We start from the raw sequence: 14,046 nt of genomic DNA, 5'->3' as shown, positions 1-14,046 counted from the left end.
AATGTGCTCGATCGCGTGTGCGTTTATATGTCGCGTGTGCTAACGTGTAACTTCACGTGCATAAATTCTATTTCATAACCGTGTGCCCTTCGCATATTCGCGTGTGTTCTAGAATGATCGCGCGCGGACCGTGAATCTGATACTTAATTTTTTGTGCACGGTTCAGATTCCAGAAGGAAGTGGGTTCTTCCATATCATTAGAGATCCCAATCATGTCGTCGTAGAACGCGTGGTCTAGTGGATATGAGCTTTATTTTTTTTTTTGTTGGTCCAACTGAATGTATGAACCTAAATTGCTAGAATGAAGGTTAAAGATTTCCGGACGTGACCGATTCATGATCACGCATTTGCGGGTTGGCGTTTGAGATCGCGTTTGTAACTTCGTAAGTACTAAAACGCTCACACAATTGCCGCAGTATTATCAAGTTTACGCGATCGCGGGCATAGGTGTGCGTAGATGATCGCGAAGGGCTTAAGCGTTCGTATGTTGACGTGTTTGTCCCGTGTGCTCGCGTGTATGTGACTTCGCGTGTATAAATTCGATTTTGAAACCCTGCGACGATTTATATATTCGCGGACCGTCATTCTGATCTTTAGTTTTCGGTGTACGGATCACATTCTGACAGGGAGAGAGTTACCCCATATCACTAGAGTTTCCGGTCATGTCGCCATGGAACGTTTTGTCTAGTGGATATGGTAGTTATTTTTCAATTTTATTATTTTTTAAATAATTAACAAGGACCTAGATTGTTTGTACCGAGGATAGATACTTCCGGACGATCCCGATTCATGATGGCGCGAGCGCGGGAGTTTGTAGGTTGACACTTGAGATCGTGTTGGTAAGTTTATGAGTGCTGAGATTTTCACCTTATCACCGGGGTGTAATCATGTTTGCGAGTTCGTAGGTTGCTTGGAAAATCGCGAGGGGCTCTAACGTTTGTGCGCTGACGTGATTTTGTAACGTGTGTTCTTGAATGGTTGCGCGAACCGTGAGTCTGATATTAAATTTTCAGTGCGCGGTTTGAATTCTGGCAGAGAGTGGGATCGTTTATATCGATAGGGTTCCCGGTCATGTCGCCATGAGACGTGTTGTCTAATAGGTATGGACGTATTTTCTTAATTGGTCCAGCTGAAGGCATGGACCTAGGCTTCTAGGAGCAAGGATAGACTTTCGGACGTGACCGATTCGTAATCGCGTGCACGATGGCATTTTTGTAGGTTCCCGCTGAGACCGCGTTTGAGAATGTGTGAGTGTTAAGACGTTCACTATCACCATCTTTGTTGACCCAGCTGAAGGCGGGTGTAGAATGGCAGTATAGGACTCGAAAAGAAGAAATAAAAGACAATATATGAGAGACGTAATAGATTAGATAGGTACAAGATACAGCTGAAGTTATGATCATCACATGAGACATACATTAGTACTTCAAACACTACTAATACTTGAATAGCCAATCACCACACATAGCACATCCTTTCTCAATTATCTATTTGTTACTGGTTGATTGTTGGTTATGAGCTGGTGAATAGAGGAAAGGTATAGAACAGACAAAAGGCTCAAATCAGCCCTCCCGGCCTCCTCGACACACCACTATCGAGGCGTATTGTAATCAACATCTTGAAGCGGGCTTCTTATATAAATCAAATCCTCAGTAGTCATAATGTTTGGTGGAATATTAACATGAGAACTAATTAACCTCTAGTAGTAGAACTTGGTGCAAATAAAAACTAAAAAGAGCGAAGGTCCTTATATTTAGATAACTCTATTGAATATATTGTGGCTTGATGATGTTTACAATACCGTCAATCCCATCAACCTGCGAGAGGGACTTCAAAACCGTAACACTTTGTAAACATTTTATCAGTATGGTTCGAAAAACGGAGGTTTTTACTAGCTTATTACGCAGACATTTGAAGAGAAATCAGAAAGGTAACCGAGTAATTCGCGGAAGAGAAAGTAAACAAAGAAAGTCTCTCCCTTGCTGATTGGACCCACTGAAAAAAGCCCTCATATGCGCCTGTTACCTCGTGCAAATAAAACTAGTAAAACATTTTACTGGTTGACACCATTACCTGCCCCGGTACATCTCAAAACTCAAACACTTATCTATGTGTTGCGCCAAATTGGTACTAGCGCAACACTCAAAACCCTCTCCCGCCTACCCACACTCACGCAGTCAGCACAGCACCTGCGTGTCGTCATAGTCACATTTCTGATCCAAGTACGACCCACACGATTTGCCTCCTTCGCCGGCACAGCACGCCAACGGAACGTCAAAATCTGTCACATGTAGTTAAGATGCACTCAGGCACAATATCAACGGTGCGGAGAATCCCGACGTACGGAACACGAAAAATGCATTCAATTTATTCTGATGGATAGCTGACGCTCTAATTCGTTGGCGGAAGCCGACGCATCGTCTGAATCGGACGTTGAATCACTTTTGAAGTATACGTTGTAACTAAAAAAACAAAAAGAAAAACGCACACAGACATAGAACGAGCTCACCCGAGAAGTTTTGCCGTATTCCTCGCCAGGTTTCGAAAGATTCTCCTACACAAATCATCATAGCAGGAACTCACTAACACTACATTCTTTAGACGTACACCATTTTTATAAATTCTCGTCATCGTACGACCGAAATTTTGCAAAATTACAATTTTTCGTCTATGGACAGCACTTTTTAATTACATTTCTCATCACTATCGCACATTTGAAGTATACACATATGTACACTAGGGTGGGACAAAAAATAGATTCCAGCTCCGAGCAACTTTTTGGGTTCCATTTGGGTCCTAGAACATCTGTGCAAATTCTTAGCTTGATCCCTGAAACTATATTTTTGCGCCCACTGTTTAAAGTTTACATGGGATTTTATATGGGAAAATTAACTTTCACAAAATAATTCCTCCAGGAGTCGCCCATTGCTTCTTAAAAATAAACCGTTATGTGGCTTTTGTAGGAAATTTAACACAGAAACAAAGTCTCGAAAACTACGAAACGATCTACCGCTTGAGAAAAAAGTTATTAAGCTGAAACCAATTGATGCTTTGACGATTGATAAAATATTCATTTTTTCTAGCACCACTGTTGTTGGTTGTCCAATTATATGCAATTTTGTTTTGATCTTCTCTTAATGTCTCCAAATCATTTTTCTATACTGTCTGGACACTTCGCGAGAGTTTTCAGGGATAAATTGAGTCTTCTTTTGTACATAATAAGAGAAAATTAAAGATTTTGTATATAATTCGACCGTCAGCAGCAGTGATGCTATGAAAAGTAAAATTTTCATCAATCTTCAGGGCATGAATCGGTTTTTGCTTAATAACTTTTTCCACAAGCATCAGATCGTTTCGTGGTCTTCTCGACTTTGTTTCCTTGACAAATTTCCTATAAAAATCATACATCTATTTATTTTTAGGAGGTAACGGGTGACTCTTGGAAGAATTAATTTGCAAAAGACGTTTTCCCCATACGAAATCCCATGTAAACTTTAAACAGTGGGCGCGAAAATATAGTTTCACCGATCGAACTAAAAATTTGCAGAGATGTTCTGGGAGCTAAATGGGACCCAAAAAGTTACTCGGAGCGAAATTTTATTTTTTTCATATAACCATGTCCCACTCTAATGTACACTATCACCATTTTCGAGTGAAATCGATGCAACACAACCCCTGCGTGCGACGATCGACCGCGTACACAAAAACACGTCTTCTCACCGCCGCTGACGCCAACCGACTCCCTTAAAAATACAGTGTAAACAATGATCTCTAAACTACTTCTACCAAAACTTTCAAGAGGAAACTCTAATGGGTTAATTTCCACAGTGTTTTTTTCCGTGATGCAATTTGATGTGAGGCACCCTTAACCCACCCATGGCCTTTTTTCGTCATGGACTAATTCCAAACTCGACCATATAAGAACGGAGCTATTGTGTTGCTTGAGGAAAGACAAGTCGTTTTTCCAGTCACTTCTGCAAAAAAAAATCCCAGTTGCGATGTAAATATCGCTCTTCAAGCCACAGAAACAGATAGCCTGCTACACGAGACAAATCCTTGCGAACTTCGAAAGCTTAATATGATTGAAAATCTTTGCCACCTTTTCTCTTCCAGTCTAATATTTCTGTTTACAGTCTGTCTTGTTTAGGTTCCATCATCTTGTACCACGAAATCAAACGTCATCAGAATCTCCCAGTACAGGTTTCGCGATCGTGCTTTGCCGACTTGCTTATCGTCACGATTTGTAGTAACCACCTTCTTGTTAGTCGTGAAATGCGCAGTGAATATTTGCGTGCTCTAAATAAATTATTTATCTAAAGCGTTCTAAAAGAGGTGCAATGTATCCAATATCAGTTAACCAAATAACAATCATCACTTTCTCCTCACTCATGCACAACAATATGTATTTGTCCGACAAATTCACCATCCACACAAGCACACGCGACAATAACGTTAACATACAAACGCTTGAGACCTTCGCGACCATCCACGCACACCTACGTCCGCGATCTCGCAATCATGATAACACCCCGGTGATTAAGTAAACGTGTTAGAGCTGATAAATTTACAAAACGCTATCTCAAGAGTGAACCTACAAACGCCCGTGTTCGCGCGATCATGAATCGGTTACGTCCGCAAGCCCCTAACCTCGGGCCTTGTAGCATAGGTCCAATGCCTTCAGGTGGACTAATAAAAAAATGACACTCATGTCCACTGAAAAAACACGTTCCATGCCAACATGACCTGGAGCTCTAGTGATATGGTAGAACTCACTCTTTTCTAACATCTGAACTGTACATTGAAAATTAAGACTCAGATTCACGGTCTGCGCAATCATCTAAAAACACACGCGAAGATGCGGTTATCAAAATCGAATTTATACACGCGATGTAACATACACGTGATATACATACAAATGCTTGAACCCTTCACGATCATCCACGCAACCTACATCCGCGCTCTCGCAAACATGGTAACACCCCGGTGATAAGGTGAACGTCTCAGCACTTATACATTTTCAAAAGCAAGCGTGAACCTACAAACTCGCGCGCTCGTGCGATCGTGTTTAGTCACTTCCGAAAGTCTTTATCCTTGGTACCAGCAGTCTACGCCTATGCTATCAATTGGACCAAATCAAAAAGGAAGCACCTATGTCTACTGGACAACACGTTCCATAGCGACATGACTGGGAACTTTAATAATATGGGGTAACTTACTCCTTGTCAGAATTTGAAGCGTGCACCGAAAACTAAATATCAGTTCGTGCGACCAATCCAAGAACACATGTAAATATGTGAATTGCCAGTTATAGTTACAAAACAGTCTTCCCATATGCACATCGCACACAATGTTCGCTCGGGTTCTGTGCTCATATTAAACCCACACTTCGTGTACGCGCTCAAACACGCTATTTCGTACCTAAACACGTGCACATGTTCGCCTGCACAACTGAACGCCATGTACGTACACGGTGTGCGTACACATCGGATCGTGGCACCAGTTTTCTCTTTCTCACTATCATCGTCACTAGCGCTGACTTTTTTTGCCATGTGCGAATCGTTCTCGTGTACGCACCCGATGTACGTGTTTGAAGTAGAGTTCAAACATCCGTGTTGGAACTAGAGTTTGCACATCGTTCGCTTGAGTTCGATGTTCGAGGCGAACTTGTACATCGAGACGAAGCATGTTTGAAGTTGAACGCGTGCACGAAATTTTGTACACAGGTACAAAATTGTCCATGTTCATGGGAAGTTACAAAATCGAATTTATACACGCGAAGTCACATACACGCGAGCAAAGGCGATCGAACTCGTTAACGTACATACGCTCAATGCTTTCGCGATGATACACGCGATCGCGAAGTCCCTACGCCCGAACATATCTGAACCGTACAATGAATATCACATTCAAAATCACGGCCCGCTGCAATTGACCTTAAGCAGTGCAATTGTAGTGAGTGACCTTCCGAGAACCTAGATCTACAGCTCCAGTAGAACAACTCCCGATAGAAAAAAAATGACTTTTTTGAATTTTAACTGACCTTTATGTTGTATGTATGAAAGCTGGTATATTAAATGGTTATTTCCTTAATCCCCTATACTCGCCGAACTGTAACTCCACAACGAAAAGTCCGATCAGAATGAAATGCAATAGCAACCTATGAGAACATTGCACTTTTCATTTGATTTTTGGGAGAATCGTTTCAGGCATCTCCGAAAAATCTATGGGAACATTTTTCTAACAAAAGGGATGGTGAGGAGTAATGTCTTGCTTTCGAAGACGTTTTCATGATTAGATCTCCTCAGCAAAGTTTCATGAAACTTGATTGCACACCTAAATGGGTTTGAAAATATTTTCTCCTATTAAAAACTTTATTTCAACAAGAAAAACAAGGTTTTCTGTGCTGCAACTCTGCGTATTGAAGTTAATTTGGAGCAACATTTCTTAAGATACCACTTATCTATGTATTTACACAGAAGAAATATGTGAATGTGTTGGTAGTAGTACCTTAAAATCAGTTTTATGACTTTTTCCTTATACAATCGGTATTTTAGGTATTTTGCATTTACTTATACGCTATAAAGAATTCAATCGAATTTAACAATTTTTAAGAATACTAAAATACGAAAATGAAATCAACTAACCCATTTAGATGAGTGATCAAATTTCATAAAACTTTGCCGAGGACAGCTAAATACGAAAACGTAATTGAACTTTGACGTTTTCGCATTTAGCTGTCTAAATTTAAATGCTTTGATCGTCGTTTTTGAGTTTGGGACCACTGCGCGTCAGTGGTGGAGCATTCTGTTCCACCCTCATCTCATGCGGAGACAGTGAATAGAATAACTCATCTAAATTCTTCACATCAATTGTTTATTTTTAACAATATATGTGCTTTCAGAAATGTTGATCTATTCTAGCCGGACTGAGAATGATGCAAACAAAGCAAAACGATTATGAAGAAAGAGAGCAAATCCTTCTGGAATGGCTATAGAAGCACCCCTTCTAAGGATATTTTCCATTTGATTCCTGTCAAACTAGCTACAACTCGACATCAACCACATTTCCCTCCGGTTACGTCCATATAAGTCTGTGACAGTACCTTCATCACTACCGCTAAATACCCTAGCTGATTTGTACGAGCGAAAAATAAAGTCTGAAGAAGGCAGCACCACCACCTACCAAACAGCATTGCCCATGGATGGAACTAACAGTTGGCTGACCATATGAGGCCACATTTGTTCCTAGTTAGTCCGTATCCGGGCGACCGCTCGCTGCTCGTATGGTGTAAATTTAATTAATCCCATGTCCCACCTTCACACACACAGTGTGACGTCAGCTTAGTGTCTCTGCCCTCGTTAATTAGTTCTACCTTCCTGTCCTTTCCGGCGACTCGCTCTATTAAAACAAATATGAAAAGTGAACTCCAAATATAACAAATGTCCCCCTCCTAACGAATGACGTTTGATCAGAGTTGAAGTACTTGTATGTGTGTCAAGGTTTACTCGTTTCGCTAAACTCCATCTTAGAGTGTCACATTCGAACGGCTCTATACGTGGCCCGAACTTGTTCTGCCGTGTACCTCCTAACTAAACAGGGTCTCTCCTACAGCTTAAACTCAGTGCTCGCGGAACCCACACGTTCTAGTTCTAAACGGTTTTTTTTGCTGAACGACTCTGGTCTGCTGAAGTATTTTCCCATCCCATATAGCGCAACAACAACAACAACAACAACAACAAGAATAACAACCGTCAGGAGCCCTCGATTCTCGATTTTAAAAAAGCACCTACATACGACCATCGTTGAACGACGCACGATGCCGAACAGAAGGAAGGTTCTTGCCAGTGTGGCGAAGAATTTGCAATTCAACGAACCTTGACGCCAACGGGGGGCTGGCGGTACGACCGGATGACAGAAGTTGCAAGTTGCAAGGGACGGTGGTTGAAGTATGTGTGCTTCAGTTGGCACTCCATTTGGAAGTCGTTTATGTTTTGAACTTGTATTTTTCAATCGTTCGAAGATATTATTCGGCTACTGGTGAGGTTTTGTTGTTGTTTTGTACGTATAATCTTTCTAGGTTGTTGTTAAGAGCTTCCTTAACAAGCATATTGTGCCTTCTTTTACTTTATCACTTAATGGTGCACATACTCTTCCGGTCAGGAATCTTCCAAGAATTTAGGCGTAGGTTGATTTGGCAATATATTTCGTCTTCCATTACGACGCAACTCTCGTCGGTTTCGAATCGGAATCGGGCATTAAAAATCGAACTCGACAAACTTTAATCTAGAATACAATACAATATCGTCAACGTCTTCAATAGGAACTTTTGGGTAATACAGTTTTTTAAAACATTTAATCCACCTGGCGGTGAGATGAGACATTTCTTATACATATCTCTGTTGGATCATTCATTAGTTTGAAGAATTCACGCGAAGTTGGCACCTAACTAGAGGTGAGACGAACACGCTTTCGAGTCCTGCACGAAAAAAACCTCGAGTAAACTAAATAAATTTTAGAAAATTTATAAAGCAAATAAAATTTACAAAAAAAGTAAAAAAGTTAATTAAATTATTGATATACATCAACTTAATAAAATAAATCAAATTAGTTTAACTAAAATAAAAACACAGACTAACAGACACACATTTGCAATTATGGCGCCATTGACATATGAACAAGCATATGAGGATAGCCCACTAGTGAAAATTGTTCCCAAACCGGGGACCGTGAATAAAAGGTGGTGCTAGTGTTCTGGGAAAATTGTCGGATCGATGTTTTTGGAGAGAATTTCCTCATAGAGTTATGTCTGTTAGTCTGTGTTAAATATTTGATAAAAAAAAGTTCAAAAATTAATAGAATAAGATAAATTGTTTCAAGCTAACGAATTGCATGAAACGAATTAAAAGAATGAATAAACGGAATTAACCGATTTGATGGTATGAAGAAACTGAATAAAGTGTATAAACTGGAAAATAATAGTAAAATTAATAAAATAAATAAAATTAATAAAATAAATGAAATGAATAATACAAATAAAACAGAAAAAGAAATAAAATTTACAAAGGTAATAAAACAAATTATTCGCTTATAATATGGATAAAATTAACCCTTTCATGCCCAAATTATTTTCTAGCACATATAGGGTTTTCCTTTAAAAGTGTTAGAGTGAAGAAACACGAAAAACCTGTTTTGATTAAGATAGGTCCTTCTCTAGCAGTGCTAGAAGCTGCTTAATTTTTACGTTCAAATACTCACTACACATCTCCTGCAAAGTTTTCAATAGTTCACTTGGGCTGAAAAAATAGTCTAAATTGATAATATTTATCAGTTTGCTAAAAAAATAAAGACAACGAGGATATATCAACATATTGTTTCACCGAAAACTGAAAATGTCTTTGGCAGCACTGCTTCAGTGAAATTCAATTAGAAAAATTGCCATAACTTCAGTTCTGCGGATAATTCTTGTAACTGTCACCGCTCAAATAAAAGGTAATAGTAACAATAAAATCAATAAAACGAACAGAATGAATAAAATAAACAAAATGAAAACAAATGACCAAATGAATAAAAAACAATAAAATCACAGATTAAAAAAAGTACAACAAGAAAATTTACGATATTAAAAAAGTTATGAAATTAATAGAATACATTTAATTGCGCCTAATTAATATTCTGGATGAAGTGAATAGAAAGAATGATCGAGAAAAATTAGATTATTAAAATGGAGAAAGTGACTAAAATGTATAAACTGAATCAATAACATGAAAAAAGTGAATAAAATAAATTACGGACAAAATTCATTAAATGAGTAAACTGATCAGAATTAATTCAAAGAATGGAACAAATAAAATAGATAAAATGAGCTAGAATGAACAAATTAAATAAAAAAAATGCTGAGTGAAAAAAATGATTAATATGAAATAATCATATATTTAAAATTAGTCAAATATTTAAAATGAATAAAATAAACAAAGCGAGTAAAATCCATGAAATGAATGAACTGGAAAAATGAGTACAGAGTAGAGCGGGGTCAAGTAGGTCAGTTTTTTGGGCGAGCTCGCGCGGTGGTATTTTTGCACTGATTTTGGCAAAAACAAGCACTCGTTGTGAGGGTTTATACATCTGGCAACGTTTTGTTTGTAATTAGTTTATGCCTGGCCAAATATTTTCAAAGCGAAATCCAATAAGGAAAAGGAACTTTTTTCGACGTTTTTGAAATCTGGGCGTACGATAGGTCACTATATTCGAGGTTAAATAAAACAATGTACACACCTAGAAAATCAGCGGCTTAACTTTTATTTAAAAAAAACACAGCAAAATATTTAAAAATTGATAACACTAAACTATTCATGCAATCCATTGACGTCTTTTAGGTAAGAAAATGAGAAAGTAATAAATGATGTGAAAAATCATGAAACCGCGAAAGGAAATGTCGAAAAAACATGTTTTTCAGTGGCAGCGTCTATCTTTGTACTTGCGAATGACTTCTTCGGTGTCCTCGTCGTTGCCAGAGTGTGGAATTGAAGCTGTGCATTTCGGCTCACGTGGTTGCTCGGCTGTGCGACGATCACATTTGCGTTTCGGAACATTTTTTGGATTCCTTTTCCTTCTTTTTTTCGATCATGTTTTTTTTCGATTGTCTACTTTAACAACACGTTATTTATTACATTGTTAACTCGTCGCTGTTGTGCTATCTTATGACAAACGCCATTTTGGGGTGAACTGAGTTAGATATGCCATGTTACTAAGTTTTAAAATCTCCATAAAGTCGCGTTTTCAGAATTTTGAAATTCTGCTGGGTTACTGAGATATAGCGAAATACGATTATGACAAGCGCCAATTTCTCGAGTGATCGAGTTCTGCTATCTTATGACAAAGAAAAAAGAGACAACATTTTAGGTTTGTTGGCTTGCTATAAGCCGAAAAGCTTATAGCAAGCCAACAGATGTCTCTGATGACATAGGTAATTCCTATGCAGATCAACCATAAGCACTAGCTAGGTTCTTGTCTCGGGAGCAAAACTTTTCCTACCATAGTTTTTTTCTGGGAATGGTTGGCTTATATATTCATGATTATTGAACAAATTTCCTTTTGAGATTTCCACTTGTTTTGGAAAGTATACCGAAATGTAGTGATGGATTATGCAAGAAGAACATTTGTTTCGTCTAGTCACCTGTCAACAATAACATTGTTTGATATACATTGTCTCTAAATTGTCAATGAAACCAATTTTTGTTCATTGTTTTTCCTGAATAAAGAAGGAAAATTGAAAAAACTTTGTGTTCCAATACCATCATTTTGTAACCTGATATTGCTGCTATCGCATGGAAAAGTATGATATTGGACATAGTGATCTATAACGCAAAATTTTACGAATCAGTTATAATTCATTTTTATATGAAATCTTCTGTACACATTTGTGACACGTCATACATATTTTATCATCAATACACAGTTATGACACGTATGTGAGCGACTTTGGTTTACATTTTAAGCAAAAACTGTAAATATAGTCAACCGATCTTCGCACAAATCGAGAGTTTACTTCAGAAAAGATAGAAGCATCGAATGCCTTCTCCGAAAAGCTTCTAACATTTATAAATTTTAAGATATTCAATCTCAAACTTTAAAAATCGTTTTTCTCAAAAAGTGCTAAATGGCGCTTGTCATAAGATAGCACAACAGCGACGAACTGTTGATGCGAAATATCTGACACGCTTTCATTGATTTCATTTCGAGCACTTTCATTTTTAGCTACACAGTAATGTGTATGGTAAAAATGTAGTCAGATCAACTATATATCCCATGCTGAAACTCTGATTGTAATACTCGCTAATTTACGTGTAGGAAACAGATCGCTTAAATGAAACGCGTACTGAATTATCCACATTGAGAGTTCAGGGGGTCTTTGGGCGACTTTTTCTGGATCTTTTTATTGGATATTTTTGAACTTTGATCCGTTATTTTTCATAAAAGGTCATACCAATACACTGCCTCTGATCGCATATTAGTCCCATAAAGATAGGAATATGGGACAAATATGCGATGGGTAGTACAATGAATAGGCATTTTCAATATCATCCCAAAACATGCTCATAGTATTCAAATTATTCTTAGTATTCAAATGACATATTTGAACATATGTTTCATTCAATATTTCATGTAGTTACGAAAAGTTTAAAGTGGAATGTCTCTTTTCAAAATTCTCATCCTCAAACATTCATATTACCCAGTTTGAGAAACCTAAGGATTTCCTTTTATTAACCCTCCGGAAGTCGCGCTTATGGTCCACTGAACGCGCAGCCGCTGGTGACCTAAGACGATTTCGCTAGATTTTCAGAGCAGCGTGCACTCAGTCCACTAGCGCGACTTCCGGAAGGTTAACATGTATATAAACGCTCAGTGTAGAATTGAATTAAATCGAAGTTGAAGTAGTTTTCGATTTTCGGTCACATCACTCTCCATAGTGCAACGTTTCGAAGGGCTATCTTCAGGGTAAAGCAGGATCTGAATATAAATTATAGTTTTCTCATAAAACAAATATCTTGCAGATTTTGTCAGGACTATAAATATTTTCTTTTCCAGGTAGAATATAATATTAAGTTTGTTAGCTTGGACAATAACAAATATTTCCTAAAAATGAATAAATAAATAGCAGAATAGATGTGAGTCCTGACAATTCCCATCATGGGGAAGATATGTGAGGAATTAAAACAATTAGTGCTGTGACATTATTTTTGTACATTGGGCGATAGTTTGCGACCAGTATTTAGTTCTATTGGTGTGCCCCTTCCTTAACATAAGTGTACTATCTACTATGACATATCACTATTGACGAGTGATTATCATTATTGAGATACACACTCTTCCCTACTTTCGCTTTCAGATCCGCAGACGCGGCATATATCGTTTGTAAGCTTACCAATTTTCTTAAGATGATATTTACTCGGACAGTGTCTGGTAAAGTAGTCCTGCCATGATGCATAGCTCTTATTTGTTTAGTCTAAGCGACCCCAGATTTCTTTTCTCGTTGGTTATGATAAATTTCTTTGATTGCCGTAGTCCAGGTGCGGTACTCCAATTGTTCTTTATAGCTGTGATTTTCTATCTTTTTCACTTCCATTTAAGGGCATTCGATGAGACTCCACAGAATAGTTCTGGGCCGATAAAGGTAGTGGAAGACCCTCTTCTTGCTAGCTCATCGGCTTTTTTGTTCGCTGCAATTCCACAATGCTCTGGAACCCAGTATAAATTAACATAAGTACAGGACTACACTCCCATACTAGTTTTGAGCGACATGTAGGAGCTTATTATAAATAATGCAGTTGGTAATTTTTGGTATCTGTGCTTGTGGCACCGGTTATCACGATATTGATCATATTGTCTGGGCATGCGCCGGGTACTATTCTGCCAGATCTCAACTATTTGATTCTCTTTGGGACCGTGGAAGATCACCCAATGTCCCGCTTCCAGTTGTACTGGCAAGCCGCAATCTCTTCTATATGTCCTTCATATTCAGCTACCTAAAAACCGTCAATGTGAAGATTTGACTGCTTCCATTATTTTTCTTATCATTGTCAGAAGTGCCCTCTTTCTCCTGTACCGTATACCAACGATGGTTTAATGCGTCTTCCAGCTGACACGAAACATATCTGTCGACTGGGCCACCAAACAATGCGGTGTGTTACCGATCCGCATCTGAGCCGTACTACGAAATTGTCTGGAAGAACTGCCGATTTGAGGAAGGCCGCTTGGCCTCAGGGTTACCGCATATACAGATTATTCTGTATTTTACAGATTTTTCAAGATAATTTACGAGTAAGATTATGTATATAATAGATTACAGATTTTTGGCTAAAATATAGATTTTCAGTGTAGGTTTGTAGTACCCATCTATCAGAATCGAATAACACTTAAAAAGCATCCTAGGGAGTTCAGACCTTAAGCAACCGCCAAGGCGTGGAACAAAGCGCCAAATTTAGATATCAGATCGTTCTCTAGATAAAAAATAACATCAATCTGATAGTTAAATCTGTGATCGGTTAT

General features: G+C 38.3%; 1 protein-coding gene across 3 annotated transcripts in view; it reads right to left on the bottom strand.

Moving 5' to 3' along the window:
- LOC131682547 (PH and SEC7 domain-containing protein) overlaps positions 1–14,046 on the bottom strand; it is a 205,462-nt gene that overhangs the window by 151,188 nt on the left and 40,228 nt on the right. The window lies entirely within an intron of this gene.

The sequence above is a fragment of the Topomyia yanbarensis genome, chromosome 1 (genome assembly GCF_030247195.1).
Source record: "Topomyia yanbarensis strain Yona2022 chromosome 1, ASM3024719v1, whole genome shotgun sequence".
Lineage (NCBI taxonomy): Eukaryota > Metazoa > Arthropoda > Insecta > Diptera > Culicidae > Topomyia > Topomyia yanbarensis.
The sequence above is the reverse complement of the archived record's forward strand: the minus strand, read 5'-3'. Positions and strand labels throughout refer to the sequence as shown.